This window comes from Ictalurus punctatus, chromosome 9 (genome assembly GCF_001660625.3).
Source record: "Ictalurus punctatus breed USDA103 chromosome 9, Coco_2.0, whole genome shotgun sequence".
NCBI lineage: Eukaryota > Metazoa > Chordata > Actinopteri > Siluriformes > Ictaluridae > Ictalurus > Ictalurus punctatus.
The window spans coordinates 22,514,813-22,529,629 of NC_030424.2; positions in this window are offsets into that span (position 1 = coordinate 22,514,813).

The window sequence follows — 14,817 nt, forward strand, 5'->3', positions numbered from 1 at the left end:
GAATATCTTGGCATTTGCGTAGCATGCTAACTAGGATTAAAATATGATCCATTAGTTGTTTTATAGAAGCAAACGGGTTCAAACTTCACAGCACAATTAGACTTTACAGTATGGTTTAACGGAAGCTGGGTTTTTATGTATCAAGCAATAAAAGCAATAAAATGAAAATAAAACTTAAACCTTAAAGGTGCTAGAAGGCATTACAGGATAAAATATTTGGCAGTGGTTGAAATGGTTTGTGTGGTTTGTTGCTACATTACATTATAAGAGATGAAACTTGCTTACTCTGAAACTGAAGATATCAGTCTAAATAGTTAGCCTTATTTTGTCTGCAATGTTTGTATTGCTGCTTGCTGCACTGCTTACTCGATTGTTTTATATAAAGAGCATGTTTCTATCCATCATCTTTGTTGTATGCTGATGTCCATCAATCCATCCATTTTCCATACCAATTATCCTACATAGGGTCACGGGGAAGCCTGGAGCCTATCCCAGGGAACAGGGGACACCCTGGACGAGATGCCAACCCCTCACAAAGCACAATCGCACACCCATTCACACACTACAGACACTTTGGGAAATGCCAGTCAGCCTACAATGCATGTCTTTGGACTTGGGGAGGAAACTTGAGTACCCAGAGGAAACCCCTGAAGCAGGGAGAGAACATGCAGATTCCGCACACACAGGGCACAGGCAGGATTTGCAGAGGTAAACGTGCGAACTATTAAGCCACCGTGCCCCCTGTATGTGCTAGCCCTTCAAGAGAGTAGGCAGAGAATATTGTATAAAAGATTGCTCAAACATTTTTCACCAAACAATTGGAAAAAGTATATTTCAAACAAAAAGAACTTTGAAAAGCATAGGTGGCAGGTTTATTTACAGCACCAACAAATAATTTCAAACAAAGTGATATACTGAAAAATATTTGCTTGCTTGTTTGTTTGTTTGTTTGTTTGTTTATTCTTGCCATGCACACCATTTGGAGTGTTTTGGAAAAAGAAATATGGTGAATCATTGATGCTCTTTTCCAGGTAGTGGTGCAGAGGCTCTTGTGTGGAAATTTTTACATCAAAATCATGTTGCCTGTGCAAGACTTAGCAGCAGATGATGCTTTCCTCAAAATAGATTTGGCTCAGACTCCAGGCTTGACCCCTATTTAAAAACCTAAGGTAAGGTTTAAATTAAAAGAGGGCATCCATATGTGCAAATGTTCTGCGTGAAGGAGTCCAAGATCTCTTACAAGTGGATCAAACCTGTTTAGACATGGGGGAGGTTTCATCAAAAAGTAATCGTTAGAGGTAATACTTTTAAAAAACATTTTGTGCTTATTTTGCAGAAAATAATGCATGTCTAAATGTAAAAAATGAAAAATCAAAAATCACTAAAACAAAACTATGTAACAATCTCATATGTAAACCCAAGGTTTACTGCTATGACGTATATCTGAGACATTTGTGCCAATAAATTGTTGACACCCATGTGCTTGGTATGAGCTTTAAGAGAGCTTAAAGTTTATGATGCTGAAGACAGCTGCACAAAAATGATAGAGGGCAGTAATGGGAAGGAAATAATGGCGTTTAACCTCGGCAAAACCACCAAAGCAGATAAATGTGACTAGTGGAAATATTTCATGATCTTAGACCACAAAGTGTGGAGCAGACTAGCAGACACATGGATGGGATTCTTATGGAGTTGTGGAGTTACAGCCTAGAGCCTGCACTTAGTTGTAAGCATCTCATACACAACCAACAGTCACTTTAATAGGAACACCTGTACACCTGCTTGTTCGTGAAATTATCCTATTAGCCAATCATGTGGCAACGGTGCAATGCATAAAATCATGCAGATCCAGGTCAAGGGCTTCAGGTAATGTTCATATCAAATGTCAGAATGGGAGGAAATGTGATCCGAGTGACTTTGACCGTGACATGATTGTTGGTGTCTTTCAGAAACTGCTGATCTCCTGGGATTTATGGGTGTAAATACTTTGTTGATGAGAGAGGTCAGAGGAGAATGGCTAGACTGGTATGAGTTGACAGGAAGGCTATGATAGCTCAAATAACCATTCTTTACAACCAGGGCGAGCAGATAAGCATCTCCAAATGCAAAACACCTTGGACACACCTTCAGACAGATAGGCTGCAAAAGCAGAAGACCACATCAGGTTCCGTTCCTGTGAGCCGAGAACAGATATCTGAGGCTAGAGTGGGCACAGACTTGCTATAACAAGGCTGGAAAAAGACCAGGCAATGTATTTTTTTTTTTCAATCTTAATATAAACTCTACCACTATGCCCACATAATCACTGGAAAACACCAGTAAAAAACAGACATAGAAATGCCAGCACCGTGTGCATGGTCTGTGAATAGTCTGTCAGCTACATCACTTGAGTTCATAATTGGTCTCAACTAGAGATGTGTGTGGAACTGGGTTTTTTTTGTTTGTTTGTTTGTTTGTTTGTTTGTTTTAAATCTGGCTGTTTTTAAAATCATTTTTGTTTGTACCTGCCTGTGGAAGTTTCTAACAAATTTTGCGGGTTCTGTACAACCCCAATTCCGAAAAAGTTGGGACAGTATGGAAAATGCAAAAAACAAACAAAAAGAGTCATTTGAAAACTCAATTCACCCTGTACTATACTGAATTATTAACACATTTATTTGATGTTTTACTTTGTGAGTTGAATTATATATATATATATATATATATATATATATATATATATATATATATATATATATATATATATATATATATATATATACTCATTTCAAATCTGATGACTGCAACACACTCCAAAAAAGTTGGGACAGTCGACTGTTTACCACTGTGTAACATGATCTTTTCTTTTAATAACACTTATTAAGCGTTTGGGCGCTGAGTGAAGACACTAGCTGGTTAAGTATAGCAAGCGGAATTTTCCCCCATTCATCCATTATGCAGTTCTTCAGCTGCACAACTGTACCGGGCCTTCATTGCCTTATTTTGCACTTCTTAATGCACCACACATTCTCAATTTGAGACAGTGCTGTTTTTATAGTATAGTGTCCCTGTCACTATGCTGTGGCGTATGCTTAGGCCCCACACAGACACAGACTATATATATATATATATATATATATATATATATATATATATATATATATATATATATATATATATACACACACACACACACACACACACACACACACACACACACACACACACACACACACACACATACATAAACAGGTACACATAGAACCACAAGCATGCATACATTCAGAGTCTGTGAGGCAGGAACCCACCAAAAATAACCATTCATGTTAATGCTGCTCGTGTACCTCTCCCTGGCATATGACCTTCTGTTAAATAGATAAAGAATGCGCTTATCAGTCATGCAAATGAGGCTGAATTCATTTTGCACAACAGATGGTCTCATAGATAATGATGATGGAGGAGAGAAAATTAAATGTCTCTTGCATGGTGGTCATGGCAACCAAGCTCAGAGTAATATCAATAATAGGCGCGGTGCATAATAAGGTTGTCAGTCCTGTGAATCAATGTCTCAAACTAAAACAGATTCGGGGAGGCCTCAGAAGTTTAACCATCTTACACTGGCAACGATACACTTCTTCTTTTCTTTTTTCACTTACCCCACTGTGCCACCAGCCTGACTAATTATACTACAGCTAATTATTATGGAAATTATTTCTTTTAACTGATCATATGGTAAGGCAATAATGGGTGTGATCATAATCACTGTAGTTTATACTAGTTAAAATAATGTATATACTATATTCAATAATTGTGGAGTCTATTATTATGCAATGTAATATTACTATATTCATATAAATGTGCAATTCGCGTTGATATCCCACCTCATGGTTATTTCATAACTACTTTAAATATCATATGGTATAACAGTGCATGGTCATTTTATAACTACTTTCTGCATATTCTCAAGCAGGGATGAGAAGCAGCAACTGTTTTTTCTCTCAGTAGTTTCTGAAGAATATACTGATAGGACAGAGCAATCTTTGGTAACAGTTTATTTGGAAAGTTCGTTGTAGACACTCTACAAACCGTCTCCAAACTAACTATAGACTGTCACATGATGTCATCACTGTCACTGTACAGTCTATAATGTATACGACAAACTAATAGAAGTGTAATGCAATGCCACTGTATCTGTATCTGTATCCGTAGCTGTATCTGTATCAGTTAGTGCTCCGAGTAAGAATTAACACATGATGGACCGTGCTGTTATGTGAAAATAATACACGCCAGGGTACTGTGATAGAGCCTGATGTGAAACAGACACCCAAGACTCCTCATAAATGGCACCAAATCAACATCTTGGCCTTTATGTTTTTCTTTGTTAAACAACACACCTTATTTCATTATTTGGAGAGTCTGTCATACAAGCCCCCATGTATGAGCTGTTACTATAGAAACGATAATGTAATTCGAATAAGCGCATTAATATGTTACTATCTGAACCAAGCAGTTATATAAAATTAATCCACTTCTTCTGACCAATCAGATTCCAGAATTCAATTATGCTGTGCTATAGCTATGTATTTGTACTTGTAATTGACCGTAACTTTATTTAACCTCTCAACTTTTACAGTTCCTAAACCTCAGCTACATCGCTCAAGTTCATAATTGGTCTGTAGACATTTTCTGACAAGCTTTCTAGCTAATGTGTTTGCTTAAGCTAGCTTTCAGAACAATGATGTCTTTACAAAAGATTTAGGAACTATTATAATATTTGATTAGATTTACTTTAGTTTTGAGGGTTATTGTTGTCAAGTATGTCCCCCTCATGCCGCGACTCTCGGCGTGCATAACAGCTTGCAGTTCTATGCCCAATACTTACGCATTGTTATGTGTATGTTTTACGTTGCCATGTGTGTTTTGTTTTTCTTTATGCCTTGTCTCCACCCATGTCATGTCATGTCACTGGTTGAATCCCTAATGTGTCATTATTACTCTCACCTGTTTTCAGTTTGCCCCTTTATTATTCTATGTATTTATACAGTATCCCTCATGTTTCTTTGTTCCTTGCAAAGTATACGCCCTGTAACATTTAGTACCAGTCGATACCGAGGCTTTTGGTTCCTGTTTGCCTTTCTGGTTTTTGATATATTTCTGGTTTCCTGTTTCGTGATATTCAGACTAGTCCAGTTCACGTTAATTGCTCATCGCCTGCAACTTGCCTGTTTTTTGACAGTTTTTTTGTTTTTGGACTACATCTCTGTCTTGCTTGCTACAGTTAATAACAACTGATTCCTGACAATTTTATTTCAGAAAGATCATAAAAGATTGCTGGACATACTATCAGAATCTACTATGAAGCTGGGATGCAGTGCTGCTACTAGTCAAAATAGCATCTTTTAATGATAACGATAAAGGGTCTTTATTGGTCACATATACATTACAGCACAGTGAAATTCTATTTTCTTCCCATATCCCAGCTTGTCAGGAAGTTGGGGCAGAGCGCAGGGTCAGTCATGATACGGTGCCCCTGGAGCAGAGAGGGTTAAGGGCCTTGCTCAAGGGCCCAACAGTGGCAGCTTGGCAGTGCTGGGGCTTAAACCCCTGCCCTTCCAATCAGTAACCCAGAGCCTCAAGCCCCCATTGCTAAGTTTTTAAATAGTGTTCAAATTTCATTTAATAATAGAAATAATGGAAAATAATTGAAAGCAGAGATATGCTGCCCTGTGCAGAGCATGTGTTCTGTGTAGTCTATATGTAGCAGTGGCTCTATAGATTAAAATATTCCTTTTGTGAATTTTGGGCCAGTTTAAACAGAAATATGGCTTTATTTCGGTGATCAGTAAGGCAATGTTTAGGTTGAACTACTGGAGTTAACCAATGATGTGAGATGAATAAGAAATAAGAAAAAGATTAGTGTGTCTTCTATACATATATGTATTTGTGTTTGTTTAGAAACCATTATCTGTTCATTCTGAATAATGTTTTTGTATTTGATTACTGAACCATTTATGGAGTTTAATTTATGGAGTTTTAAACCAAAGTTTCATTTGATGTAACGTTACAAGCTAACCAACACCTTACCCCTGTCTATCTAACAGATACCAAATGTCACCCTGAATGCAACCACACCCTTATGATTAGACTTTAGCAACTCATGTTTGGAACACAGGACTGAAAAAAAAATAATAATAATAATAATATAAGTCTGCCCACCCACATCTTTTGCATGTGACACCCCTAAGCCAACTTCCTGCAAGATGAATCGACCGTCTGCTGATCAGGCTGATTGAGCTGAGGATGCTACACATGTGCCCGTCTAGGAGTCTGGAGAGCAGACCAGCAGTGTTCCATCCGTCTGCCATCAGGCTTGGCTCAGCACCGCTCTGGAAGCTGAGAGAAGTATTGGGTGGGAGGTGGAGGCAAAAAAGCGAGAATTGATGGAGGAAGGGAGGTTGCACTGGTTTAATGGACTGTGTGGAGATCTGGAGAGGCTATACATGGAAAAATAACTACTGAAAGAACAGAACTGTGAGTAGACAGGGAACTGGAACAGCGCAATATGGAGAGGAGGCCAAAGGTGAAAATTAGCCAAAAACATGAGCCGTAGTAAAGAGAATGGGACAGAGAAATTAAATAATTTAGTTTTCTGGGAAATCTAGAAAGACCAACAGAAGTAAGAGACACCGGAAGAGAAGGAATTCTCACACAAGCAAAGAGAAGAAAAAGAATGATGGTGGTCTCTCTGGCTTCCTTCTTTACATCCCCTCAATCCAAATCTGTTAATTACATTTACATACATGGCTAATGAGTGAATGAGTAATGCTGCTGATGTATGAAGCCGAAGCGATACGCAGAACTCCACGTGTGAGAACTCACAAGCTCCCAGATGGGCTGGCTACGAAGGCTGCTGTGTCCTACTTTAACCACTGTAAATAATACATTCCCTCTTCGGCTGGAGAAGGAATAAAGAGATGGAGAGATACCCACAGTGCATTGCAGCCTCATGTTTCCCTATGAGCCTACTCAGTGGGGAGGATAAGCTGAAATTCTGCATCGCAAATTAAGTCTATAGGTGGAAATGGAGCATGTTATCATTGACGCGTTTCAGATCTGAATATGATGATGATGATGATGGGTGTTACAGTGCCCTACACTAATATTGGCACCCTTGGTAAATCTGAGCAAAGAAGGCTGTGAAAATTACTCTTTAATATTTAACATTTAGGTCTTTTGTTCAAAAAAATCACAAAATTACTCTACTCTCACAGATATCAAACAATTGCAAACAAAATACAGGCTTATCAAAACAAATCTTTGTTAAATATAGGTGTGCAACAATTATTGGCACCCTTTTAGTCAATACTTTGTGCTACCTCCCTTTGCCAAGATAACAGTTCTGAGTTTTCTCCTATAATGCCTGATGAGGTTGGAGAATACATGGCAAGGGATCTGACACCGTTCCTCCATACAGAATCTCTCCAGATCCTTCACATGCTGGTGGTCTCTCCTCTTCAGTTCAGCCCACAAGTTTTCTATGGGGTTCAGGTCAGGTGACTGGGATGGCCATGGCAGGACCATGATTTTGTGGTTAGTAATCCATTTTTGTGTTGATTTTGATGTATGTTTTTGGATCATTGTCTTTCTGGAAGATCCAACCATGGCCTATTTTAAGCTTTCTTGCAGAGGCACTCAGGTTTTCATTTAATATTTTTCATTAACAGCCCGAAAACATTAAAGAGCAACCACTATATTTTACCATGGGCATGAGGTTCTTTTCCATATGGCTACCTCTCTGTTTGTGCCAGAACCTACTGTTTTCATTTATTTCTACATCCTCATTATATGCTTATCTCCTTACTCACTGCTTCCCTATACCTGCACCCCATCTCTCTCTCTCTCTCTCTCTCTCTCTCTCTCTCTCTCTCTCTGTGTGTGTGTGCACATGCATGCGTGTGTGTGTGTGTGTGTGTGTGCGTGTGTTTATGGTGGCTTTATGTTAGCCAGGCAGCTCCAGCGGTGTGTGCTGAGCCAAAACGGAGCAGCTAATGACGTCTGCACTACCTCCCAGCCCATTGGCCAGAGAATGGGATCAGTGTGAGGGCTGAGAGAATGTGGGTCGCTGAAGACACGTGGGAATGAAAAGGAGACACACATACACACAGCTCACACACACACACACACACACACACACACACACACACACACACACACACACACACACACACACACACACACACAGAAAAACATGCCTGCATGCTACTTTCTACTTTCAAACAGCACCTCTAAGACAGTGGAGACTGCAGTGTTTTTGAGATTGTGTATATCTGGGATGACAGTATGTACATCATGCAACACTTGTGTGTGTGTATCAGGACTGCAGAGGAAATTGTTTTGCATGTGTAAGTAAGTCCGTTTGCATATAAGCCCAAGCACATAAGCAGAAATGAGATAATCTGTAATCATGCAATTCTGCTGTATGTCCCAGATGTCCCAAACTAGAAAGCATCTGTTCATATAGATACATTAGATAGGGAGGGCAGTGGTATCTCAATGGTTAAGACTCTGGGTTACTGATCAGAAGGTTGAAGGTTTATGCCCCAGCAAGTGTCCTAATCAAGGGCTTCATTAGATGCACCAGGTGTGCTTGACCTGAAACACATGAAATCCCTGAACTGGCTAGGGGCAGAAAATTTATGAAATACCTGAACTGGCTAGGAGTTTGTTGAGTGTACACTACCTGGCCAGGGCAGAAAAAGGAAGCTATCAATGGCTGCAACCATATTTCTGAGAAGGCAGGTTGTGTGAAAAACCCTCGAGTGACTGTAAAAGACCTGCAGCAAGACTTGGCAGCAACAGGCACTGAGGTTTCAGTGAACACAGTAAGGCGCGAACTAAACACAGAAGGTTTCCATGCCAGAACTCCAAGATGTACACCACTACTGACCCAAAAGCACAAGAAAAGTCAGATAAAAATCATATAAATCAGCCACAGAAGTTTGGGGATTCTGTTATGTCGAATGATGAAGCAAAACTTGAACTTTTTGGCATGGTGGATCAACAGTTTGTCTGAAGAAAGAACACTCTGTCCATGGTCAAGCATGGTGGTGGCTTGGTGATGCTCTGGGGTTGCTTTGTATCCCCTGGCACTGGAAACCTGCAGCATGTGGAAGGCAAGATGGATTCATTGATGTATCAGGAAATCCTAGGAGAAAATGTCATGCCGAAGCTTGGGCGTCATTGGACCTTCCAACAGGACAATGATCCCAAGAATACCTCAAATTCCACCAAGGCTTAGTTGCAGAAGAAGTCCTGGAAGATTCAACATAGCAGAGTCACCTGACTTTAGAAAAAAAAAAAAACTATAGAAAATCTCTGGTGGGTCTTGCAGAAGGCGGTTGCAGATCGCAAGCCCAAGAATATTACTGAACTGGAGGCCATTGCTCATGAGGAATGGGCTAAGATTCCTCAGAAACGCTGCCAGAAGCTAGTGTCTGGCTTTATATTTTGTTTGCAGCAGGTCATAACAGCAAAGGGGTGCTCTACTAAGTACTAAAGATGCTTGCCATGAAGGGGTTGAATAATTTTGAGACTGGAGAAGTCATTATAAGTTGCATTTTCAGTTGAATTTTGGGGAAACCACTTGATTTCAATTGCTTTTGTTTGATTTGTTCATTGCAAACAACTGAAAGTCTGTAAATGTTGACAATAAAACTGATTTGCAAAGGGGGTTGAATAATTTTGATTGCAACTATATTATACTGTACATTATACTATGTAAAGGATTAGATTTAGCAAAGCATAATACTCAACTGACTCTTCGAAAACTTTCACTTTGCCCATCCACTGACTAATCCTGTGAACTATTTAATGATTTATTATAACTGGATATTTAAAGCTACTTTGGTCAATGAGAAATGAATGAGAAATCCTGAATCTCAGTCAAATCATGAAAGAAAGAAAAAATAATGCTCAAATAATATAGGAGGCTTTATTGGCATCAAGTCTAGTGCATTTCAGTACTCACATAACACACGTGGTCTCAGGCTTGCAAATTCACAATAGATAAGGTTACACTCTTAGAAAAAAAAAATTGGTACTAGTCCCATACCTTTCCTTGTCACTGGGTGGAACCAGTATTGTTGTACCGTTTTAATAGGTATATTTCATATGGAAATCTAAATATAGTTTACCTTTAAAATGATTTAAGGTTCATAAATTCGTCTTTAGAGTAAAGGTAAACTTTAAAGGTACACAGAATTCTTTTATTCAATTAAAATATGCATTCTTGTACCTAAAAAAAGCCTTCCAACATTTCAAATAACAACCATTTTCACCAATTATTTCTCTCTCCTAAATGTCAGACAAGAGGAGAATTCTAAGAGGAGATTCCACGATCAGATATGCGAGAGGCAGAAGGAGAAGGGGGCGATATCGCCTGGCTGTAGCTTCTCCGCTCCAGACACCTCTACTCCCCAGATGGGAATTCACTCTGCCCTCCGTCAAAACAAACCAAGCTAAAAATGGAAGCTAATTACACAGAGGGAAAGACTGAGGCAGCCTCCTTGCAGGAGAGAGCAGGCTTGTTTCTGAGCCAAGCCAAGGAGGGGGCATGGCTGTGCCCTCTCTCAGCAGGGTGTGAAGAAGGGGCTGGTGTCAGCATGTTGGGTTTGGGGGCATAGTGACCGCACCGCAGTGGGCACACTTGCACGTGATCGATGTGCTGCTGCTTGCAGCTGCCGGCCTCAGCGTGGAACTGAGATAGGGACTGCAACGTCAATCAGATTAGCCCTCACACTTTGGGAGACATACAGCTGGATTTGAGGGGAAAAAAGGTGGTTATTCAGTTATCAAGGACATGCTTTATGAGGATGTTTGAACCAATATTATGAGGTATTTAGTATCAGAAATGGGTCAAAATCCCATAGAACCTAAATTAATTCATATGAAAAGTTATGAAGGTTAAGGTTAGAATTAGGGTTAGCAAATCTATTATTTTTTTAATTCATTAAGGTTCTAGAGAATGTTCTAGAAACATTGGATAACTTCCAAAGTTCCCCGAGAACCAACGCCACACTCTGGCAGAAGGTTCCAAAGGGAACGAGAGCCATTATGATGGCATGTTATAAGGTCACCACATGATGTTGTGGTAAAGGTACACACACACACACACACACACACACACACACACACACACACACACACACACACACACACACACACACACACACACACCTCAAAGGTTTCAAGGTGTAAAAACACCACCCCTAGTGGTTATCTGGAATGAAATAGAGCTGGATTTCCCAATGTGTCTTAATACTGATAACTATTTCAGCTTCTATTTTGGTTTAATATTCCTAAAGACAGAATGTAAGAAAACCAGTACACACAGGATTTCTCAGAGGTTTTTTTTTTGTAATTATTGCAGCCAAAAATGCTTGATTGTGCTGCGGCTTTTTTCAAAAAGTTTGCGAAGGTTTTTGTGCTTTTCTACTTGAATTTGAAATTGGTATTGGAAATTGCAATTGCACAAAATTGTTTTGCATTGCTTTTCACAGTGATTTTGTGAGTTTGTTAGTAAATGAGACCTTTCAATCTGCGGTAATTTTACATTATTGCAAGCTCCTGCAAATAGTGCTTGACATTTCCTTGACTTTGCATTCATTTCTGCGATCGCAAAATCCTGACGGGACTGGAAAACATTCATTTCTTGATTTTTCCAAACACTCGTAACGTGGACATCATAAATACATTTATTTAAAAGCATACCAAATAATAGTGGCATAGATAGACAACTATGCATTCTTGGACCGTTCAAAAAAAAAAATGATAACATAGTGGCTTTAACAATGTCCAGTAAACAGATTATATCAGAAAACCTGTCGTAAGATTATTTGACTGCATTATAAGAGTGGTGCTATCGTAACAAGCTGAGGAAACTGTGTAAATGGTTTTCCATTTGCAATAGGCATCCACAAAGCTTACACTCTTTGCATATTACAGCTCTAACAAATAGGACGCAAGCACATATTCGACACATGCCAATTGGCAAGCGTCTGATTCAGAGCTTTAAATGGAACTGTGTCAATCAGGTTAAACCACATCAATGCCTATTCACACACAGCCTCAGTGCCAGTAAGAGTCCTCCATTCAGCCAGGAGAGGCCATAGACAATAGGCAAGATAACCACTGCAGTCACACCTGCTGTCAAAAAGCACACTGTGTGAACAGAAAGACGGACACAATGTACAGACCGGTGGCCTTCAGTAAAACAGGCCATGGAGCTCATAGACTGAAAGGGTACATTCAGTTTCTTCTCATCACAGCAAGAGGGAACATTGTGGATCAGAAATATCAATGTTTCTCCAGAGAAATAAAGGCTAAGAACATTTAATAAAAATCCCCGTTCAGAAGTCATACTTTCATGGCCAAAAGGTTATATATGGAGTGTCAGGTAAGTAAATTCATACATAGAAATCAATAAAACACTTTCAAGGAAAATGGAAAGGGAGTGGGTTTTTTTTTTTTAGATCTAACAGTTTGCAGGTGTCAGAGCAATACATTTCATTTTAAACCGAGGTGACATGTACCATAGTATACACACACCAATATATATAACTAACCTCAGCTGATATTACAGCAACTTCTGCCTCTATTTCTTTGTGTCGTCGCTTGCTGGTCAAGACATCAGGAAAAGGCTGCCACCGGCATAGTAGTGCTGTAACCCATTGCATGAAATTAAATTCAAATCAAATTAAAAACCACACACACAACACATACTAGGTGCACTATTTGCATCCATCTCACATGATCATGTATGACGTAACTTGCAAAAGCAACAATCCCAGTGCTTCAGCAGAGAGAAATTGAGATGCTGTTTTCATTGTAATCAAATACTCTAATGCGGCCTATGTCATTTTTAAGAAAAATACTTATCTGAGAACTTACAATACAATACCAAGCTTATATTTCATATATTTTACGCTTATTTGTTTTGTCTTTAAGTCGTCCTAATTAATAATATCAACAGTAAATTTGTTGATCTCGTCTTTTTTGGAATATCATACACTTTCTGAAATTGCTTCTTTAAAAAAATAATAATAATAGGGCAATTTAACAGTTGCTAACCTATACTGGATATAACAATGTGTACCGCTTTTGTAGGCTTCACGTAATCCAGTACATAAACATCATCAAATCATGTCTGTATACATGTCTGTATAAGAGTAAGCATCAACAGGAGAAATTAAAATGCCTCAGAAAAATTCTGATCAAAACTAGTGAAACTCTAGCTTGCTATCTCACACAGGGATACAGGAATATTTCTCTATTTCACTCATTTGTGGGCATTTTTTAATTTGCTTTCTTGGTTTCATAACCGTTTAAATGTCAGAACTAAGAGACTCGTCATTAGGAACAGAAACACTTCACCTTACTAAACATCAGTAATTTTGCTGTGCTATAAAATATCAGTGACTAATCAGGTTTTTTTTTTTATTATTTAAATTGTGCTCAAAATGCATTCCATCCATCCATCTTCTACCGAAGACTCCTTTTCAGGGTCACAGGGAACCTGGACACTTTAGACACGCCAGTCAGCCTACCATGCATGTCTTTGGGCTGGGGGTGGAAACCAGAGTACCCCGAGGAAACCCCCACAGCATGGGGAGAACATGCAAACTCCACACACACGGCCCCAGCAGGACTCGAACCCCAGACCCTTGAGGTGTGAGGCAAACGTGCGAACCACTAAGCCACTGTGCACCCGAGATGCATTCCTTATGTCCCAATTTTTATTCATAAAAAGAGAAAACAAATTTATTTTGTTTATCTCAGCTGTGATCTGGCCCTTTATGCCAAAAATATTTGGGAGGCGTCTATGGTCATTCCTACTTTATAGCTGGAATGAAGCTGGAAAAGCCTGACTTCCAACTTATCATGTCTAAGTTAAGTTTACTTCTATATTTTATCTGTCTGTGAGTGAGTATATTAACATCATTAATGTTACAGATTTGTTATGGCATCCAAAAAAAATGTCACTGTCCTTATTGATTAAAAAAACTGGAAAAATAGTTGTTTGAGTTTTTTAAAAAAAAAAATTATCAAAAGTTACTCAAGTGCAAATCATCCATGTTGCTTAAAATGCTGTCAGACAATGATGCATGCCAGCTCTGCTAGCTTTATAGTGTGTAAAGATGCACAGTGTACCAGAGCAGATGAAGTAAAATAAATAATGCAATAAATAAAATAAATTCAGAAAATAAAAAAGTAATCAATTTGACCCTGAACAGAATGTACAAAGCAAGTATTGTTTGACAATAGTATTAAACGAAGTAGAGACAATATAGCATTTTATTTTATTTTATTTTTTTTAAAGTCTTTCACAAATCATATATTATGTCCTAGTACTAAACCATAAAGTGTCTGATCTCTGAGATCTCAGAGAATCTTAAAGGATTGCCAGAGGAGCAAAGTAAATATGGTGCATATCAAATAATGACATCTGTGTAGTTTAGGAAGTCCTGGAAACATACATTCATACATGTATGAATTCCTGTAGTGATCGCAGATGTTATATGTAATGTAATAAGTGAAAAAGGCTTAAAATAGGCTAGCTTTCCAAGGGCTAGAAACTCTACACTCCTAATCCTTTTGACTCCTAGTCAATTTCCCCTTGGGATCAATATCTTATCTTATCTTTTCTTATCTTATCTTGGTCATTTGAATATTAAGTAAAATCACCAGCTGATAAGTAAAAATTTACTTTTGGCTTCTGATTCCCTTCAAAATCTAATTTTATTTTTTTTTAAATAAAAACATTGATTTGTAAGTTTCACA